At 45.0% G+C, this 20485-nt stretch overlaps 1 long non-coding RNA gene, 13 other non-coding genes and 4 pseudogenes across 15 annotated transcripts; 1 reads left to right on the top strand and 17 right to left on the bottom strand.

Annotated features, from left to right (window-relative positions):
* The first annotated feature begins 979 nt into the window (after window positions 1-979).
* Window positions 980-6065, top strand: LOC123102124 (uncharacterized). 2 transcript variants are annotated; one of them, XR_006448763.1, is made up of 3 exons: window positions 980-1222; window positions 5401-5546; window positions 5637-6065. It is a non-coding gene; the product is annotated as an uncharacterized lncRNA (long non-coding RNA). The 2 variants fall into 2 exon arrangements; XR_006448762.1 differs by having other exon boundaries at window positions 5401-6065.
* LOC123109138 (small nucleolar RNA SNORD36) lies at window positions 1393-1470 on the bottom strand. Its single transcript, XR_006452433.1, has one exon. It is a non-coding gene; the product is annotated as a small nucleolar RNA SNORD36 (small nucleolar RNA).
* Window positions 1740-1837, bottom strand: LOC123109190 (small nucleolar RNA Z103). The gene has a single exon (XR_006452488.1). It is a non-coding gene; the product is annotated as a small nucleolar RNA Z103 (small nucleolar RNA).
* LOC123109191 (small nucleolar RNA Z103) lies at window positions 2032-2130 on the bottom strand. The gene has a single exon (XR_006452491.1). It is a non-coding gene; the product is annotated as a small nucleolar RNA Z103 (small nucleolar RNA).
* Window positions 2234-2379, bottom strand: LOC123109405 (small nucleolar RNA snoR137). Its single transcript, XR_006452636.1, has one exon. It is a non-coding gene; the product is annotated as a small nucleolar RNA snoR137 (small nucleolar RNA).
* On the bottom strand, window positions 2458-2553 carry LOC123109204 (uncharacterized; annotated as a pseudogene).
* On the bottom strand, window positions 2706-2789 carry LOC123109231 (small nucleolar RNA R16). The gene has a single exon (XR_006452515.1). It is a non-coding gene; the product is annotated as a small nucleolar RNA R16 (small nucleolar RNA).
* LOC123109148 (uncharacterized) lies at window positions 3333-3428 on the bottom strand (annotated as a pseudogene).
* On the bottom strand, window positions 3544-3640 carry LOC123109153 (small nucleolar RNA SNORD96 family). The gene has a single exon (XR_006452445.1). It is a non-coding gene; the product is annotated as a small nucleolar RNA SNORD96 family (small nucleolar RNA).
* Window positions 3944-4039, bottom strand: LOC123109202 (uncharacterized; annotated as a pseudogene).
* Window positions 4248-4322, bottom strand: LOC123109207 (uncharacterized; annotated as a pseudogene).
* Window positions 4459-4530, bottom strand: LOC123109212 (small nucleolar RNA R66). The gene has a single exon (XR_006452506.1). It is a non-coding gene; the product is annotated as a small nucleolar RNA R66 (small nucleolar RNA).
* A 145-nt stretch (window positions 6066-6210) lies between the features above and the next one.
* Window positions 6211-6299, bottom strand: LOC123109377 (small nucleolar RNA snoR14). Its single transcript, XR_006452611.1, has one exon. It is a non-coding gene; the product is annotated as a small nucleolar RNA snoR14 (small nucleolar RNA).
* Window positions 6300-6375: 76 nt separating this feature from the next.
* Window positions 6376-6454, bottom strand: LOC123109353 (small nucleolar RNA U61). The gene has a single exon (XR_006452586.1). It is a non-coding gene; the product is annotated as a small nucleolar RNA U61 (small nucleolar RNA).
* A 173-nt stretch (window positions 6455-6627) lies between these two features.
* On the bottom strand, window positions 6628-6700 carry LOC123109360 (small nucleolar RNA snoR20a). Its single transcript, XR_006452595.1, has one exon. It is a non-coding gene; the product is annotated as a small nucleolar RNA snoR20a (small nucleolar RNA).
* Window positions 6701-6744: 44 nt separating this feature from the next.
* On the bottom strand, window positions 6745-6837 carry LOC123109228 (small nucleolar RNA R38). The gene has a single exon (XR_006452512.1). It is a non-coding gene; the product is annotated as a small nucleolar RNA R38 (small nucleolar RNA).
* Window positions 6838-6969: 132 nt separating this feature from the next.
* On the bottom strand, window positions 6970-7103 carry LOC123109369 (small nucleolar RNA snoR80). Its single transcript, XR_006452603.1, has one exon. It is a non-coding gene; the product is annotated as a small nucleolar RNA snoR80 (small nucleolar RNA).
* Window positions 7104-7175: 72 nt separating this feature from the next.
* LOC123109305 (small nucleolar RNA Z157/R69/R10) lies at window positions 7176-7270 on the bottom strand. The gene has a single exon (XR_006452550.1). It is a non-coding gene; the product is annotated as a small nucleolar RNA Z157/R69/R10 (small nucleolar RNA).
* Between the last annotated feature and the right edge of the window lie 13215 nt (window positions 7271-20485).

Genomic DNA, 20485 nt, shown 5'->3' with positions numbered 1-20485 from the left:
GCTAGAACCGACAAAATTTAGCGGAGTAAATATAGTTCATTAAAGTTTACTCTGTCTGTTTTCCTTCTCTATTTTTAAGGGATCGGCTAGAGTTGGCTGCGTAGGCGTAGATTTGTGCAGCAACAACCTTTCTGTCCATGATGCAAGTGCGTTCATCTCATTCCACCACTCTCTGATAGAGATAGCCTCTTGTGCGTGAGTGGTAGGTGCAGCTGGATTATCAGACCAATCTGCAACAAGTAGCCAGACAGAGATAGCGCGAGGTTGCAGGCGTCACAGAGGTTGCAGGCGTCATTTTGGGGAATTCCACGCACCGCCAAGCTCGACCTAGGCTTGTCAAATCTGAAGAGGGCGACAGAACCAATGAGTTGGGAGCGGTACGCAGTTACAGAAGTGTACACCTGAGAGTTGTTCCAAACCCAGCAGAAGTGTAATATCTGACGGGATTTGGGGTGTAGCAAGATGCATGCATGAATTGTTTCTCTGTGCAGAATGATTTGTAACAATCTAGTAGATCTAGGTGTTTGACACATTTAATCACAAATTTGATCCATTTACTATCAATCTGTAATCTTTGCTTGACATGCAGATTCACCCAATATCCAGAGAGAAACAGAGAAATTAGAAGACACGGCAGATCCTGAGTCTATCCTGGAAAGCATTCGCAGCAAGGTTGCCCTGACTGAACGTGCGTCGTTTTGGGATTTGGGGTGGAGTAAGATGCATGCATGGATGCTCTTTGTTTCTCTGTGCAGATAGATTTATACCAGGCCAAATGTGAAGCAACATCAAACCATGCAAAACTTGGATTATCTTCACTCTGTTTCCTCTGCACGACAACATGATAATCTAAGTGTTGTACCCTGATCAATCACCAGACAAAGATCCCACAGCAAAATGCCAGCATTGCAAGATGGCCAATGCACACGAAATACATTGATCTTTCACTGAACAAACTGAATTCAAAACTACAGTAGTATTTAAATTTACATTTTTTTAACACTCTGCAGGGGGATATTAATTTACAAGTTAAAACCTATGGTAAATGACGGTGCCTCAATTTCTCTACAACTCACAAATCTGCTGCAATAGCTAACAGAAGGCAAGAACCTTCAACTGAACCTCTTTCAGTGCTGGGGAAGACGAGGCAGCAGTGTCAGCTTGGGGAGGAAGATCTTCAGCTGAGCACGTATCAACATATATCAGCAGCCAATACTGCAAGGTAAATAAAGTTTGATACTGGTCGGTTCATCTATTATAAAAAGCTCGATTTCAAAACGTCATATGAATCAGAATAACCACGAGGACTAAACTTAGAATACATCTCTAGCATTGGCTACTAGAAGGGACAAGTGTATAGAAGAAAGAAAACATTAGACAGGCTCACAGGCCAACCATCAGTTTTAAAAAGCTCGATTTTGTATTCCTCAAAGAAAATCCCAGGAATATCTTGTTTTAGCACCATTTGACCAGCCCATCAAAAAACATCACACAAGAGGAAGAGTCACTAGTCACTACTAAGATTCAGTGGGCTATGGATTTCTGACAGGCTGAGCTTCAATTTTAAAAAGCGGAATTTTGAAACATCAAGTGTGTGAGAATAAGCAGAAGAGTCCTCATTTGCTAGAAACATCTCCATTCTAAGTAAAATCAGATGTTGAACGACTAACCCTCAAAACATATTGCACAAAATAACACAAAAGCAAAATACACAAATAGGACTATGTAAGCAGAAATTTATGGATCAGATTTCTGGCTTGGAACCCTCTAATGAGGATTACATGTGCGCACAGTATAATCATAGTCGATCATTTGGGGAAAGGATCCTCACATCCATTCAATATTCAATTTCCGATAAACGAAAAAAAACAGGGTGACAAACATAAACAAAGATGGATCCTATGGGATTACAGTTGCGCATAGTGTAATCCATCATTCAGGGAATCCTCACTACCATTAAGTTTACAAATCAGAACAGATAAACAAAGGAAAAATACAACAGAAAAAGAGGGCTAGAGAATGTTCGGTGAGATGGATCAGATTTATGGCTTGGAATCCTCTGATAAAGGATTACATTTGCGCACAATATAATCATAGTCGATCAGCTGGGGAAAGGATCCTCACTTCCATCTAAATGTTGGAAGCCAATGTTTAGACATAGCATATCCACCCAAACTATAAGAAGCTCGGAAATAAAACATCACCGGAAATTTGGACATTTTCTAATGTTACAAAATGTGCCAGAAGACAGGTAACACGACGCAGTTTGATAAAGCACCGTGTTGTTTAATGCTGGCTGGTGATTTCGTTCATCTATGCTTCTCTCTACAGGATGACCAAACTGTTAACAACAGGCCATTCTTCCAGTTGTGAAGCAACAAACATAAAACTTTTGTTCAGTAATCAAGCATAAAAAGCACAAAATCCAGTTCTGGGGGATGAACAATATGATCAAATATATCCGCAGTTCAGGTCTCCAAATTGCTTCGGCACCGAGCCATCAGATGGCACATCAGAAGAACGAAAGTATTTAGTTTGATCATCATTGGACAATTTTAAACATCAGATCAATGAGAAAACCATCAAACCCGGTGGAACATTCATAATAAAGCATCAAGAAAACACGATACTACCAGCGTCATGGCATTGTACAAAAATTACGCAGCTAAGCTCTTCAAAAACTGGGTTGAAAGTTCAAACTCATGGGTGGCGTCAGATAATAAGCGGAGTTTTGTAAACATATCAAAGATTCAGTGTATAGCATAGCATATTTCACATCATTTGCCACCCTTGGTTTGCACAGGAAGATAAATAAATTCAAGGGGATAAAAGAAGAGACAGACAAATAGAGCACATTAATGCTATCTAATCATCAGTTGCCAGCAGTACGGCTCAATTGTTTTAAGAAAAACATCTGCAACGGGATATTTTGATTAGACCATTTGACTCTAGAGCAACAACAAATGGTGGTAAGTAAACCATCTCTTTCCTTTGGACCTTCCTCCACCACCACGTAGTCCATTCTCTGGATAGGGTGCTTTTGTCAAACGCTTGTATGATTGTCATTCTAATTTATATCTGTTCAGGTTGTTCGAATTGGAAAACGATACAAAGTCCAATCAAATTCATCAAAAGAGATAGCAACGTCCAATCACATCACAAGAAATTCCACACTGGATAGCGAGAGGAACATTTGCTTTCTGCCTAACATTTTCTCATTGTCCAAGAACCATATGGATAAGTTTAAAAGGCACAAATATGATGAAGAGAAGCATACGAAAAAATAATGCAGTAACAAATAAACTACTGACAGCAAAGATCCAAAATACAAAGACAACTCAGTCCCTTAGATGTTCTTTGACCATGTGATCATTTCCACAGGAGTCATCACAGGTCTGTAACTGTAAAATTGGCTCATCATGGTTGTCAAAATCAAAATACCAAGAAAGGCGTCAATGGGCATATCAATCTCTAAAATTTGAACATATACCACATCAGAATCACAGAACATAAAAGTTGTATTTTGGAGAAAATATGGTAGGTGGACATCAGAATCACACATTTCCACAGCATGGCACACAGAGTGCACCAATCAGTCCCGAAAGATGGTGTGTTTTGTTTGTGTATTTCATCACTGTCCAGCCATATTTTACTCGATGATACACAAAAGAAAATATACATGGTAAATAACAGAATCAAGAACAAACAGAATATCAGGCTACATATCTAAAGAATTTTGGAAGTATTAAAAAACAAAAATAAAATCATAGACTAGGCAAAATATGGGCATATTCTTATATTCTTGTGTTAATAAATGTGCCAGAAGACAGGTAACACAACACGATTTGATATAATAAACACAACATTTTCGCGTTGCCAACTATAAGAGGAAAACATGATATAAACAACATTGTTTTGGGGCGGAAAGAAGACATAATAAAGAATTTCCTCAGTTCAGGTCTCCAAATTGCTTCCGCACCACGCCATGAGGTGGCACATCAGAAGAACGTAAGTATTTAGTTTGGTCATCATTGGAAGGTGTTTAGGTTGCCTCCAGAGAACAAGATAGTAAAAAACAAGTAAATTTCCCAAGAGCAACCTCAGAACATTTGTATATTTGTATCAACAGATTGGTATTTTTCAGAGAAGGCTGCCAAATAGCAAAACACAAATAGAGAAAAAAAAAGAACAACACTCTTCGATCCATATGAAAGAAAACACCCTAGGAAAAAAAATTTAAACTGACTATCCTCAGTTCAGGTCTCCACTTCTTCCAAATAGAGAATTTCAGAACAAGGAAAGTACCATGGTGAATGATGGTCGAGCTATCAGAGAATGCATTCTAGACAAATACATCTACATCAAGCAAAAGGATAGTACAACAAAAGTGAAGAAAGAACATCAAGGAACAATAGAAGATCATGGGTAGACCAGGAACAATAGAAGATCGAATCGGCGGTCCTCAGGGATTATGCTTATGATGTTCATTAACTAAGTAAACTCAGTTCTCAAAGATGTGCCATCACTGGACTCGCAGAACTGACTGACCTTAAGAGAAAAGGAACTTAAAACCATCAAACATACAACGATAAGAACGGGCAATTACAGTAGGCAAAGCAGATTCCATAAAGTATAGCCCTTTTGGAAAATTCAAGCCCGGTGAAATATAACAGAGGGATTGGATCATCAAGGAGACCGAGTCACATGATTCTGCACAAAAAGTGTTGTTCAACATGAACTAACACTCAAAATCTGATAAATTTGTCCTCAGAGTTATCGAATGACAGCATGGACGCATAATGCAAGGAAGGAATAAGCAGCATCAGCTCTCAAGCCTGGCAAGGTAAAAGCTCTTAGGCGAAACAAAAAATGTTTTGAGAAACAAGCCTTAAATTTATCATTACCGCCATAAATTTCCCAGCAGCAAAACATCTACAAATATATCAGAGAGGCATTAAGTCCCAGGATCCGATCAGTGCCAGGAAACTGTTTAATGGCCCAATATGCTTGTAGCTACCAAAGAAGGACCATTAGGGACAGTTAGATTAATTCTAATGGTTTTGCTAAAGCACATCTAGATGTGCCATAAGTATAGCACATCTAAATTCCATGCCATTGATTTTAGGTGAAGAATCATGTGATATTTTATTTTCTCCCTTCCTATTTTATTTTATTCTTGCTTTGAGTTACTTAGATGTGCAATAACTAGGAAACATCTAGATGTGTTCTAGACAGATCCTAATTTTAATAAATACTCCCTCCGCTCCTAAATAGAAGTCTTTTTAGAGATTCCACTATGGACTACATAGTGAGCAAACTGAGTTAATCTACACTCTAAAATATGTATATATACATCCGTATGTAGTTTGTAGTGAAATCTCTAAAAAGACTTATATTTAGGAATGGAGGGAGTACTACAAGAACAAGCTAAGTCAGAGAGAATCCCTCAAAGACCCACAGAAAATCGCACACATTGTAGGAAGGGACTGACATGGGGATTCCAACCAAGACAAACTAACAAAAGTCATGTGAAAGAACACTTGCAGGTATGAGAAAATTGTTTTTAGTTGTTAAAACCTCATAAAGCCACATAAATTTTTGCCACTTCAAAATCTGACAGTAATTCCAACATGTAGGCTAGGCATAACCATGTAATGCACAGATAGCACAAACAAGACTAATAACGGGTCATTGACAAGTAGGCCCTACCATACGAAGCAATTATACTGCTCTAAAACAGAAATCTCGCTGTGCATCCGAGCAAGTTGGCTATTCTTGGATTAAGAGAAAGCTAGGAGTAGTGAGAGTTGAAACAGTCAATTTTGCATGTGATCCAGTGTGATGTTTTTTATTGAAGACAAAAAGGCACACAAACGATTCATTGGAGACAAGCATGGTTCATGTTCACCATGGCAACCAATGTAATAGATAAACTATCGTACAAATTTCGGCGCAATTCCACAACAACTAAAAAGACGCCTAAGCCAATTTGTACCCACAAACATTGTCAGTAATCCTTCTGATACTGGAATGCAAGCTGTTCAGATTGGTTTTGACAGTCCCAATATTTGTTTATCGAATGTGATCAAAACATTATTTCCTTCTCAGCAAAGCCTTTACCCGCTGAAACACGATGGAGCATTTATTATTGGATTGATGAAATGCACTACAAAAAGCACATTGGAGGGAATCAGAAAGTGGGACTGAGATGCGATCAGAGCCTGTCGGGATGTATGCGTGTCTTCACCTTGTGACATCAGGGGATTGACAGACTATCATACATAACATCATCACCTCGCATCGAAATCAACCGATCCTCAAAACAAATCCAACATATCAATAATCAGAGAAATAAACATCCAGAAAATAACGGAGGGGCTCAGAACTTCTTAGAGGGTTGTGTCACCGACATCGGCACATCTGCCTCCGGCACAAGTTTTGTTCCTCATTGCCGGCGATAGCTTAGCACAAAAAACCAATCATCTCCAACACAAAAAAGACTCACGGGATACAAATATGTCACAAACACAGATGCTAGGGATACCGTCCAATAAGAATGACTTATTTAACCATATCAGTGCAATTTAGACAAATAACTGCTAGTTATGACAACCTTTGATGAATGGAGCCTCGGACCATCCTAGTTCATGCAAAATGTCGACAGAGTCCTGTTCAGCAACCAATACAAGTCATCACCGGCCAACATCTTAGACAATGAAAAGTAGGAAACGGATAGTGCACAGTAATCGTGTCAGATTCGAAGTATTCTCAGCACCCTTCCGAGGAAGTAAGACAGGGATAACTGTATTTTTACTTGTGATCTCATCATGCACGCCCATATTAATCAGCTCGAAAAAAAAAACAAATGATCAAATGATTGTGCAATCTACCATATCTTCGTATCAAAGATTAAAGAAATAACACAAGAATAGAAGAGAAAACTAAACTGAGAGGCATACGATAATACATGAATATATGTGGCGTTTCCAGGATAACCCGGCACAGGGAACGCCACCAATCATGATATACCACACATGAGAGAATCGCATGTGGCGTCCGAGACTAATTACCGCGAGGAACACAAGTCATCCTCAGGAATTGGTAATGAACGCGCATCAGCAATCAAACCAGAAGAAAAAAAACAGAAGAAAGGACTGAGCGATGGAATGGATGAAGTGGGAGCTCAGACAGCCAAGGGGATGTCTGCAGACGCCGCTGAAGAGGCGGCGTCAGAAACTCTAGTCCACAAATCTGTCATCACCGCCGCAACCTCTCGTCGACCATCGGAAGGAGCAAGACAGGACCGAACCATTGAACGAGCGACGCAGAGGGAGGGAGGAAAGAGAAGGGGGAGAGAGCCGCAGGGGATCCTCAACTTTGGGGTTTGGAGTATGGTGATGGCGTTGGTGGGGATTTAATACTTTTTCTTGAGGAGGTGAGGATTTATCTAGGGTTTCCGTCGGGTGCAGATGGGGCGGGCCGACGCATCGGCCTGCTGGGCTGCCGGGCGAGAGGCTAACGGGAGATTTTTCGGGAGTACAACAACTAAGTCCACTGTGGGCTGGACAAGTTCAAAAAAACAAAGCCCACCGTGGACCGACCGACGATTAGACGCGTCTCTCTCTCTCTCTGCTCGACCTACACCTTCAACTGTTGCCTAAAAAAACTGTTGCTCAAAAAAAAAAAAACTACTCCTTCAACTCAAAAATAAAATCCTCGGCCTACTCCTGATTTTCTCTCAGCCCAACTGGTTAAAGATATAACTATCATTTGAGTTTTCTTTTTTGAACCTTGAACGGCAGGAGAACCTCCTACTGTGAATTAAATTAAAGAATGAGTCATAATTTACAAAGAGTTTTTACATCCCCATGAGGTGGGGTGAGAAAGAGGACTATACTATTGAGGCTAAGATAGAGGGGATAGAGTTTTTATGCTTCTCCTTCACCCTATGAGTGAGGAGGGAGAAATCTTCCTTGAATCTTCTAAGCCACATGATTCCTTTGAGGGGACAATTTTCCTGAAGTGCTTGTTATTCCTCTCCTTTCAAATACTCCAAGCCGCGAGCAGAAAAGTTTCCATGAAGAGGGGTCGGTTCCAACTAAGTTTGGCCTCTAATATTCTTTGAAATGCTGTCGCCCCCTTGTCCAGGAAATGTGGAGGGCGGCCCAACATTGAGTACTGAATTGACACTCAAAAAATAGATGTTCCAACGTTTCCTCATCGGTTGAGTCACATAGAAGACACCCATGACCCTCTCCGATATTATAGTGCCTTCTTTTAAGCATATTTCGAGTGTTTAACCAGTCAACCAGTAGAAGCCAACCGAAGACTTTGATTTTCATAGTGGCCCTTGATTTCCAAATCCACCTGAACGTGTCATGGGCATGCATGTCTCTAAAGTACACTAAAAAAAGGACACATCCATGACATTTTGGGCCGAACGAAATTTTTTTCTGTCATACTTATGACACTTCTATGACGATAATTGTGACAAAACCCGGTATCATCATAGATGTGGTGGGGTCCTACTTCTATGACAAAAAATCATGACAGAAAATGGGCTTTTCGTCCTGGGCGGGCCGAAGACGCAGCTGTATGACATTATTTGGGCCGTCCATGACGGAAAAAAACCGTGGTAGAAGCGAGGGTGAGGAAAATGTTGGGGTGTTCCCGGTTATGGTGGGTGACCGGGGCCGAGCGATGCATGGAGGTTTGCGCGTTTCTCTTGTACACGCACACGCGTGGGTGCGAGGTGTTGGGCTCTAACTGAACCCGAGCGAGGCGTTCGCCTACTGAACCCGAGCGATTGCACTGCAGGCTACGCGTCGCGTTACTGAACCCGAGCGATCGATTGATGGCTGTTAACTAAACCCGACCGAGCGATTCCTTCGCTACTGATGCTAACTGAAGCCGATCAATGCTACCTCTTGATGAACAGTGAGCGTTGCTGGGGGGGGGGTTGTATGAACAGTTCCCGGTGGGGGTGGATGAATAGGACCCCGTGGTGTTGCCTCTGGATGAACAGGACCCCGATCGATCGAGCCGGTTGGGGCTGGATGAAAAGGACCCGGTGGAGGGCGGATGAACAGGACCACCCCGTGGAGGGCTGGATGAACAGTAGATGGTGGAGGGCTGGATGAACAGTAGCCCGTGGAGGGGTGGTTGAAACAGGAGCCCGTGGAGAGGGCTGGTTGAACAGTAGCCGGTGGAGTAGCGCGCGGTGGAGGCAGGATGAACAGGAGCCCGTGGATGAACAGTCGCAGGTGGAGGCTGGAGGAGGTCGACGGTGGATGAACAGTAGCCCGTGGAGGTTGGAGGGGGTCGTTGGTGGAGATGAACAGTATCCCGTGGAGTCCCGTTTTGCGGTATGCCACACCCCTCCCGATGAATATGACCCCCGTTTCGACCATAGTGCTCCAATACAAGTCTGTTTCCTCCGTTTTGTGATAAGCCACACCCGTCCCGATCAACAGGACCCCCGTTTCGACCGTAGAAGGTCCGTTTCCTCCGTTTTGCGGTACGCCAGACCCCTCCCGATAAACAGGATCCCGTTTTTGAACGTGGTCGGTCGAACACAAGGCCGTTTTCTCCGTTCTACGGTACACCAGGCCTCCTTTCCATCGGGTGTTCCGTCCAAGCCCTCCCGATGAACACGACGACGCATTCCGTTCCGACCTAGCCGGTTGGCTCCCCATGAACACGACGACGATGCAGTTTCTCCGTTCCGACCAAGCCATGTACACGAGCCCTGGCCGTACGTATGCGCGAGTAGGCGTTCGAGACCTCGCCCGTATGTACGTACGTGGCCGTATTTTCTTTCTTGCACACTGGCCGCTATACGTACGTGTACATGCTACGTGCGCGCCTCTACTATGACACGTGCGCCTCTACATCGACCAGTATGTACGTACACGTTTGCGACCAGAATGACAACGCTACGTACGCTTCGACCAGGTGGGTCCCGACTATCAGGCACTTTCTTGCGTGCGAAGATGTAGCTGGTGCGTCCCAACAGTTATGGGGCGAATCGTTTTTTTGCTCGGACACACTTCCTTGCGTGCGCAGATGTAGCTAGTGGGTCTCAACAGTAAGGGGGAAACTTTTTTTGCAAAATACGGTGGCCCGTCCGGTGGGTCCCCGCTGTTAGTGGAGGAATAATTATTTTGCGCGTAATAAGGAGGCACTTCCTTGATGCGGCCGTGGACCCAGCTGTCAACCTCTCTACGTACAGTCCACGTCCGATGGAAGCCGTTCCTTGACCACGTTGACCACGCCGCGCCGAGAGCACCAGGGCGGTGGACGACGGCGAGGCCTAGGAAGGGGACGACGCGGAGCCGGGGAAGACGTGGCAGTGGATGCCCACGCGTAGAGGAGTATGAGGGTTCACTTATTCGCTGCGGTGTGAGGCTACCGTCGCCGCAGAATAATAGGGAGTGTGGGTGAGTAGAGGGATGGCCTGGCTAGCGGTGGGAGTAGTAGGGGGCGGTGAGGCCTCCGTCGCATCGCAGCCGGCCATGGGAGGCAGGAGCACAAGGCACGACTGGCGCTGGTTTGGGTGGCTGGAGCAAGAAGGCCAGAGGTTGAAGAAGCACTACAGCCATTGGATGGACATTGTACGGTCACTGGAGCTAGAATCGTGCATATTGACTAAGTTGACAAAGCCCTCCGTCCCCGTCAAATTAGTAGGCCCACAAGTCAGCCTGCCACTATACTGGGTCCCAACTAGCAGGGGAGTATTCATTTTTTGTGCGTAATAAGGAGGCACTTCCTTGCGTGCGAAGATATAGCTGGTGGGTCCGAGCTGTCAGCGACGGTAACGTTGTTTTCGCGAAATACAGAGGCCGTTTCGGTGGGTCACAGATGTCAGGCGGAGGAATCATTATTTTGCGCGTAATAAGGAGGCATTTCCTTGCATGCGGCCATGGACCCAGCTGTCAGCCTCTCCACGTACAGTCCACTTCAGATGCATGTCGATCGTTGACCACGTTGACCAGGACGCGCCAAGAGCACCAGGGCGGTGGACGACGGCGAGGCCTAGGAAGGGGACGACACGGAGCCGGGGAAGACACGACAGTGGATGCCCACACATAGAGGAGTATGAGGGTTCACTGATTCGCTGCGGTGTGAGGCTGTCGTCGCCGTAGAATAACAGGGGGTGTGGGTGAGTAGAGGGATGGCCTGGCCAGCAGTGGGAGTAGTAGGGGGCGGTGAGGCCTCCGCGGCATCATAGCTGGCCACGGGAGGCAGGAACATGAGGCACGACCGGCGCTGGTTTGGGCGGCTGGAGCAAGAAGACCGGAGGTTGAAGAAGCACTACGACTATTGGATGGACATCGTACGGTCACTGGAGCTAGAATCGTTCATATTGACTAAGTTTACAAAGCCCTCCGTCCCCGTCAACTTAGTTGGCCCACAAGTCAGCCTTCCACTATTGTGGGTCCTAGCTAGCAGGGGGAGTATTCATTTTTTTGTGCGTAATAAGGAGGCACTTCCTTGCGTGCAAAGATATAGCTGGTGGGTCCGAGCTGTCAGCGGCGGTAACGTTGTTTTCGTGAAATACAAAGGCCCTTTCGGTGGGTCCCAGATGTCAGGTGGAGGAATCATTATTTTGCGCGTAATAAGGAGGCATTCCCTCACGTGCGGCCGTGGACCCAGTTGTCAGCCTCTCCACGTACAGTCCACTTCAGATGCATGTCAGTCGTTGACCACGTTGACCATGCTGCGCCAAGAGCACCAGAGCGGTGGACGATGGCGAGGCCTAGGAAGGGAACGACACGGAGGCAGGGAAGACTTTGGCAGTTGTTTCTCACGCGGAGGGGAGTATGACTATACGAGGGTTTACTGGTTCGTCTGCCGTCGTCGGAGAAAAACAGCAGGTGTGGTGAGTAGAGGGATGACTAGGCCAGCGATGGGAGTACGGTGGAGCGGTGAGGCCTGCGCGGGAGCATAGCCGGCCGTGGGGAGGAGGGAGCAGGCAGTACCGCCGGCGCTTGTTTGAGCGCCTGGAGCAGGAAGAGCAGAGATTGAATAAGCACGACGGCCGTTGGATGGACATCCAACAGTCACTGCTTGTGCATCAACTTTTTTTTAGGAAAGCCTCAAATCTGTGAAAAACATCATACAATCCATATGCCATTATTCTTAATAATTTACAACCCATTTGCTAATTCTTAAGATTTTTTTGGAGCCCACATTTTTTTGTTAGCATTGCAGCCCATATTGTAGCCATGGTTAAAAATATATATGAAATTTTGCATATTTCGGTGCGGTCCGAACTGTTTTTAATATCGAAATTTCGAGTCACATTCAAACTGATTTTAAAAATAAATGTATATCAATATAAAATCCAATAAATTGTCCACGCATAAAAATCAATACAATTTAAAATCTCGAAATGATAAAAAAGAAATTTGAAACTAATTGCCGGTTTGATGTGTTTTAAAAATGTACGACTCATTTCTCATTACTGATAGGCCATTTTCTCGGCTAACCGAATGAAACTCTCCTCGTCTTGAAATATTTGCAGCCCAACAGGCGTGACAAAGCGACTTACATGGAAAATCACAAAAAAACTGGGTTGTGGCTGTGGACCCAGCTGCGGCCGTGGACCCAACTGTCAGCCTCTCCACGTACAGTACTCTTCCGATGGAAGTCGGTCGTTGACCACATTGACCACGCCGCGCCGAGAGGACCAAGGCGGTGGACGACAGTGAGGCCTAGGAAGGGGACGACGCGGAACCGGGGAAGACGCGGCAGTGGATGCCCACGTGGAGAGGAGTACGAGGGTTCACTGGTTCGGCTGCAGTGTGGGGCTGCCGTCGCCGCAGAGTAATAGGGGGTGTGGGTGCGTAGAGGGATGCCCTAGCCAGCGGTGGGAGTAGTAGGGGGTAGTGAGGCCTCCGCGGTATCACGGCCGGCCACGGGAGGCAGGAGCACGCGACACGACCGGCGCTGGTTTGGGCGGCTGGAGCAAGAAGACCACAGGTTGAAGAAGCACTACGACCGTTGGATGAACATCGTACGGTAACTGGAGCTAGAATTGTTCATATTGACTAAGTTGACAAAGCCCTACGTCCCGGTCAACTTGGTAGGCCCACAAGTCAACCTCCCACTATGCTGGGTTCCAGCTGGCAGGGGGAGTATTCATTTTTTTGTGCGTAATAAGGAGGCACTTCATTGCGTGCGAAGATAGCTGGTGGGTCCGACCTGTCAGCGGGGGGCACGTTTTTTTCGTGAAATACAGAGGCCCTTCCGGTGGGTCCCAGATGTCAGGTAGAGGAATCAAAGACTTGAGAAGGCGTACAGAACAAGCTAGTGTACCAGTAAAGAGACGTTGCTGAGTTTTAGAAAAAAGAGAGACGTGCTCCTGTAGCTGCTTCGAATCCAAACCTAGAGTATGACTATATATGGTGCTATGCTACTCTACAAGTAATAATGAAACTGACATATCCAACGTTCGGTTCTCCTCTTCTCTACTTACTCTGCCTAGCATCAGAAGCTCTGGCCGCAGCAACCATGTCCGCTGGCTGCTCGTCCACCTGCTCTTCAGCACACAACAACCAAATATGTGCCAAGTCGCCACCCATACCATCGCCTGTGGGTCTCATCACACCCCCGCCGGCACGCGCACCGCAGCCGGTTGCTCATCGCAACCCGCTGCCGTTGGTGTGGTGCCACTGCTGCAAATCACGCAGAGTCATCCGTCGCGTCTCAACCACAATCCTCAACCCTGGGCGAGTCTTCTACAAATGCCCGAATCATGGGGTAATAATATGTTTAAGTGTTGATCTGCTGCTTTCAATTGCTGATTTTTTTAATAGTTTGGTTGATGAGCTTCCAATTTGATTCGTGCAGAAAAGGAAAGATTCGTGTGATTTGTATTTCTGGGAAGTTGCTGATGTGGGGGAGTGCAACTACATTGATTATTTGGTTAGCCGAGGAATCCCAATACCAGCAGGTTGGGGTGTTGAACAAGTACAAGTAACTGAAGGAACGACAGAAGAGGAAGATGCATAGCAGAAGGTTAAAGATGCAGTTCCTCTGATCATGGCCAAGCAACAGCTGCTGAATGACCTTGACAACAATGAGGAGATGAAAGATCTTGTGAAGATAATGGGCAAAATCGATGTTCTCTGTAGGATGATTGTCTCTTTATTTGCAGTGTATGTAGCACTCGTGATGTATTCAGTGGCTATGATATGAACACTTTGCTAAAACTAGTAATGAATGAAGCCTATGTAGCAGGCTCGGCGTAGTGTTGTGAACATCTAATGATTTCTATTAACGGAAATTAGGGGTATCCCCTTTTGCTCATAAATAAATAAATAGTAGAAACTCTTTTGGTAATAAATAAATAAATTAGCAGAGGCCCTGTCGGGTCAACTTTGTTCTCATTCGAAGACGTTGAGAAAATTGCAGTCCAACAGCAAACTATGTCATCAAATTCAAGTTTCACAGCCAAATATGAGTACAACTAAACAACAATGTCATCATGTTTTAGTCATCATACAATCACCAAACACAAATCAACATACATAACAAGTGATGTTCTCACAGGAAAATACTAAACACCATGTTCATCAGGTTTCAGTTGTCATAGCAAACACAATTTCACATAGTAGATAAGAAAACATCTTCTGACAGGCAAATACGACAAAAGCAATGTAATCATCATCCGCAGCAGCATCAACATCTTCGTCATGTGTATCAGTCTGAATCGTAATTCCCCACGGTGTCATCTTCTTCTTCGTCCTCAACGTCCTCGAACGTTGGCTTCTTCTTGATCAACTCTTGCATGTCCACATCACGACAGACAATCTTTTCGCCGGCGTCATTGACGTGATGGTTTTCAAAGATATTAGGAACATCTGTGTTATCTTGTACATCAGGAGCAGTGTAAACATCATCTTGTTGCGCAACTTCATTAAACGAATTCCTCTGCTCAAAACTTTGCAATACTCTCCAGTCATCGCTACGTGCAAATGTGTCTTCCAAGAAAAATATCTGTGTTGCTTGATTTGCCAAAATAAAAGGCTCGTTGGTCTGGTACGCCGCCTTGACATTGATGGATTTTAAATAATCATTAGCTATGGGTTTTGCGATCCTGGAAAATAGGTTATACCAACAACATCACAACAGAACCACACACCAATGATCCTCGAAACTGGAGATATACTGCAACTGAACAATGTCTGTTATGTTAGCATACATTTCAGTTGTCTCTTTGTCATACGTATCCGTGCTCATGATGGCACTGTTTTGTGTCTTCGTGCCTTCGTCTCGTGCAATGGTGTTGTAGCGCACATCTCCAACAACGCAAGATTCATAATGTCTTACCCGAGTATCAGGACCCATTGCTAGTGAGTAAAGGGCATCATCAACTGCCTGCCCATCCTCCCGCATCTTCTTAAGCTATGGTTAGAAAATAGATAAGCCGATCATCTTATGTACTCAATATATTACAAAAACTGACAGTGCAATTCAAAAGCTTACATGGCTCTTGAACCATTTTGCAAATCCCGCCATAACCAGTTTGTCAATGTTTATTGGATTTTGCGGCAATAACTCCTTTTTGTAGATGCTGCACAACATAGTGATCGCGTCAAACATCTAAATATATAGGAATGTGCTGCAAGTTTAGTAGATTACAATGTATAAGCTGCAGTACTTAGCACTTACTTGATATAAGGTAGTATCTCAGGACAGTTATTCAACACATACCAAACCATTTTGTCCAAATCTTTAGGTTTGTCCTCTTGTCGACTCTTCCCTGTAACTCGAACAGAATAATCGAAAACATTGAGCCCGGGATTGTCTTCATCCACCTCTTTGCTAAGGTGACAGCTGTTTCAATGTATTTTGAGCAGAATGTCAAAGCTTCTGTAGCAATGTAGACCTCTGCAATGGAACCCTCGGGTCTAGCTCTGTTTCTAACACAACCCTTGAAAATGCCTAGCCGCCTTTCAATAGGGTACATCCAGCCATACTGTATTGGACCTCTAAGTAGTGCCTCATCAGGTAGATGAACAACCAAATGCACCATCACATCAAAGAAGGCTGGAGGATATATCTTCTCAAGGTTGCATAGGATAGTTGGTATCTTGTCTCTAAGACGCTCCAAAGCATCTATCCTGATATTTCTACTGCAGAGTTCCCTGAAGAATTGTCCCAACTCTGCAACTGCTTTGTATAGGTCAGGGCGGCCCAATCCTATAAGGATAACAGGTAAAACCCTTTGAAGTAGGATGTGGCAATCATGAGTTTTCAACCCTTGTACCTTTTTTCCATCTGCACCGACTCTCCTTTCAGGGTTGGAAGCAAATCCATGTGGGAATCTCACACATGACAGGACCTCACAGAATTCTTTTCTTTTTACCTTGTCCAAGACGTACACAGCTGGTGCCATATCCCGTGGTTTACCTCCAACTTGCACCTGCAAATCCTGTCTGATACCCAGGTGTGTCAAATCAATCCTAGATTTTAAGGTATCTTTCGTCTTGCCTTCAATATTAAGAAGTGTGCCGATAATGCTGTCACATATATTTTTCTCGATGTGCATCACATCAAGATTATGCCACAGATCCAAATCTTTCCAATACTCCAAGCCCCACAAAGTGGACCCTGCGGGTAAACAATAATCTCTCTTCTTCCCTGCCACGCTTCTTTTTCCTGCTACCATTACCAGGATGGTTCCCTGGTGTAATATGCCTGACCTTCTCTAATTCCACTTGCAACTCATCAGCGGTGAGCCTCTTTGGCGCATCACGGTTTTCATGTTTTGCATTGAACACATGTCTTCGGTATTTTCTAGGATGCGGCTTGTCCTTGGCAAGGAAATGACGGTGTCCAATGTAACGGATCTTGCTAAGTATTGCATATGACAGCGGATTCCTGTCACAATGAACACATGCATTGTAACCATGTGTCGTTCTCCCTGACATAGTGCCCAAAGCCGGATAATTATGGATGCACCAAATTATAATAGCACACAGAAAGAAATCAGCTGGTGGGCTGCTATAGAGGTCTCGAGTGAGAACACCCCTCCATAGCTGTTGAAGTTCCTCCACAAGAGGCTCCATGAACAAATCAAAATCCTTTCCAGGACTTTTTGGACCTGGGATGAGCAAGGCCATCATGTAGTTTGATTCTTTGGTGCATACATTTGGAGGCATGTTGTAAGGGATAACAAGCACTAGCCACATGCTATACGTGGCGCTCTGGTGGCCAAATGGGTTAAATCCATTTGAAGCTAAGCCAAGTCTAATGTTTCTCGGGTCAGCAGCAAACTTTTCGTGTTTCTGATTGAAGCTTTTCCACTCACTACCATGTGATGGATGGCTCATTACATTCTGATCTCTGTACTCCTGGTTCCTAGAATGCCACAGTACATCCTCTCTTGTTTCAGCATCATGAAACAACCTCTGCAATCTTGGTGTAATTGGAAAATGTCTCAGAACATTATGAGGAATCCTCTTCACAGCATCGCCATCTTTCCATCTTGATGATTTGCATTTCGGGCATTCACTTAAGTTGGCATAATCCTTCCGGAACAGAACACAATTATTCTTACAAACATGGATCATATCATATCCAATTCCAACTGCACGGAGGAAATTCTTCATTTTACTGTAGGTGTGTGGCAGCTCAGACGCATTTGGGAAAGCTTTGTGGAAAGCAGCCAACATCGCATCGAATGATTTGTTGGTCATCCGCTTAGATGTCTTCACCTGAAGAAAGGTGACCGTAGCTGAGAATACTGACAACTTATTTCCTGGGGTGACAGCCACATTGCATTGTTCCAACATGCGGGGCCACCACTTTTCTTCTACAAGTGAAAGTTCACGGAATGCACGAACATTTCATAGCATTGTTTCAATGTTGGTCAAACTCACTGGCTCCGCCACCACCTCCTCCTCCTCCTCTTCCACCTGAGTATCAGGCAGATCAAGATGGTGATCTGCTGCTTCCACGTAGTCAATAACATTGACGTTCACAGCTTCACCATGATGAACCCACCTAGTATATGTGACCGACATCCCATACAATTGTAGATGATTTTGCATAGTTGACTGGGGTCTTGTAACTGAATTCATACAACTACTACACGGGCAGAGCACATATGATTTCGGACCACCGTACTCAGCTCTGATAAAGTTCATGAAGTTTTCAACCCCCTCGACATATGCAGCAGAGAATATTTGAGCAGAAGTTATCCAGGTCCTGTCCATCTATGAGACATACAAATTAGTTCTTCTACTAGATGTTACCAGAAAAAGATATATGCTTTTTTATGAAGTCTAGAAAAAAATACGTAGGTCGATGTCTAAAGCTATGGCAAGATATTTGGACGAGCAGATCTAAGTAACGAAATATATGTAAAGCTAATTCAGCAAACAGATTTGAGTGCTAAATTATGGCAGGCTGTTTCAGCAGTCAATGAGGCCGAGCTCACATCCATCGAACTATCGAAGGCCATCACAGGAACAAAGATCGAGTATAAAACGGTGCAGAGCTATTTCACCTAATAGATTGGCTACTAGACCATGGCAATCTACGTCACAATAAATATATGGCAGGATATTTTAGCAACTAATCAGCCTTGGCACGCCATCTCAGCTAAGCAAATTGAGTGCAGAACAGAGCAAGGAAGCTTCTTAAGCAGAGCATATTGACTGTGAACTAGTACTTCGGCAAATAGTGAAATTAACAACGTCTATCAGCTAACATTCAGCGCTACACCGACATGCACGGGGCCTCAGTCTAGAATGCGCGTACCGTGGGAGAAGCTGACCACCGTGCGTATCCACACGAACATCACCAGCGGTGGCGGCGCTGACCGCCGTGCGCCTCTACAAGAACATCGCCAGCGGTGGTGGCGCGGCTAGAGGACGGCAGTCTACGAGAGCGTACTGTGGGAGCGAGAGGATCGTCGTGCGTCCCCCTCGATGAACCGCGGCACCGACGTATTGGTGCGGTGGGGAGGGCGGCTTTGGCGGAGCGAATGGAGTGGAGGGGGACGGGGGGAGGGGGTTTGGGGAATATTATTGGCTAGTTGGTCGAAGGGCAGTTGAATCTAGGATTTGGGGGGAATTTTTGGGTGGGGGGAGGATTTTCACGCGGTGGGCGGGGGGAGTTTGGTGCATGGCCGGTTTCTCCAAGTGTAGTCCCACGTGTCAGTCAAGGGGCAAGCCGAAGCGTGTTCCATTTGCGTGAGCCGTGTGCAGGACCGAACGTGTGTGGGGTGCAATGCGACCGCGACAGGGGTGCTGTGAGTGTACCTCCTTTTTTACTTTTAAACTAGGTACTTCGCTCCCTCAAAAAAAACTTGTTTCTTCGCGCGATCCATCGATACTACTACTAGTAATCCAGTAATCCCGACTAAAATGGCGCGGCCGGGTCTTTTCCTGCGCGATATGCTGGGAGGTTGGTGATACGTCTCCAACGTATCTATAATTTTTGATTGTTCCATGCTATTATATTATCAACTTTGGATGTTTGTGGGCTTTATTATACACTTTTATATCATTTTTGGGACTAACCTATTAACCCAGAGCCTAGTGCCAGTTTCTGTTTTTACCTTGTTTTAGGGTTTCGAAGAAAAGGAAAATCAAACGGAGTCCAATTGACCTGAAACTTCACGGAACTCATTTTTGAAAGGAAAGAAACCCAGAAGACTTGGAGTGCACGTTAGGGGACCTTCGAGGAGGCCACGAGGTAGGGGGCGCGCCCACCCCCCTAGGGGGCGCCCTCCACCCTCGTGGGCCCCTCGTGGCCCCCCTGACGTACTTCTTCTGCCTCTATATCTCCATATACCCTAAAACTTCCAGGGAGCACAATAGATCGGGAGTTCCGCCACCAGAAGCCTCCGTAGCCACCGAAAGCCAATCTAAACCCATTCCGGCACCCTGTCGGAGGGGGCAATCCCTCTCTGGTGGCCATCTTCATCATCCTGGTGCTCTCCATGACGAGGAGGGAGTAGTTCTCCCTCGGGGCTGAGGGTATGTACCAGTAGCTATGTGTTTGATCTCTCTCTCGTGTTCTTGAGATGATACGATCTTGATGTATCGCGAGCTTTGCTATTATATTTGGATCCTATGATGTTTTCTCCCCCCTCTACTCTCTTGTAATGAATTGAGTTTTCCCTTTGAAGTTATCTTATCGGATCGAGTCTATAAAGATTTGAGAACACTTGATGTATGTCTTTTCGTGCATATCTGTGGTGACAATGGGATATCACGTAATTCACTTGATGTATGTTTTGGCGATCAACTTGCAGGTTCTGCCCATGAACCTATGCATAGGGGTTGGCACACGTTTTCGTCATGATTCTCCGACAGGAACTTTGGGGCACTCTTTGAGGTTCTATGTGTTGGTTGAATAGATGAATCTAAGATTGTGTGATGCATATCGTATAATCGTACCCATGGATACTTGAGGTGACATTGGAGTATCTAGGTGACATTAGGGTTTTGGTTGATGTGTGTCT

This window comes from Triticum aestivum, chromosome 5A (genome assembly GCF_018294505.1).
Source record: "Triticum aestivum cultivar Chinese Spring chromosome 5A, IWGSC CS RefSeq v2.1, whole genome shotgun sequence".
In the NCBI taxonomy this organism is placed as follows: Eukaryota; Viridiplantae; Streptophyta; class Magnoliopsida; order Poales; family Poaceae; genus Triticum; species Triticum aestivum.
Note: the sequence above shows the minus strand (reverse complement) of the source record. Positions and strands in the feature narration are given on the sequence as shown.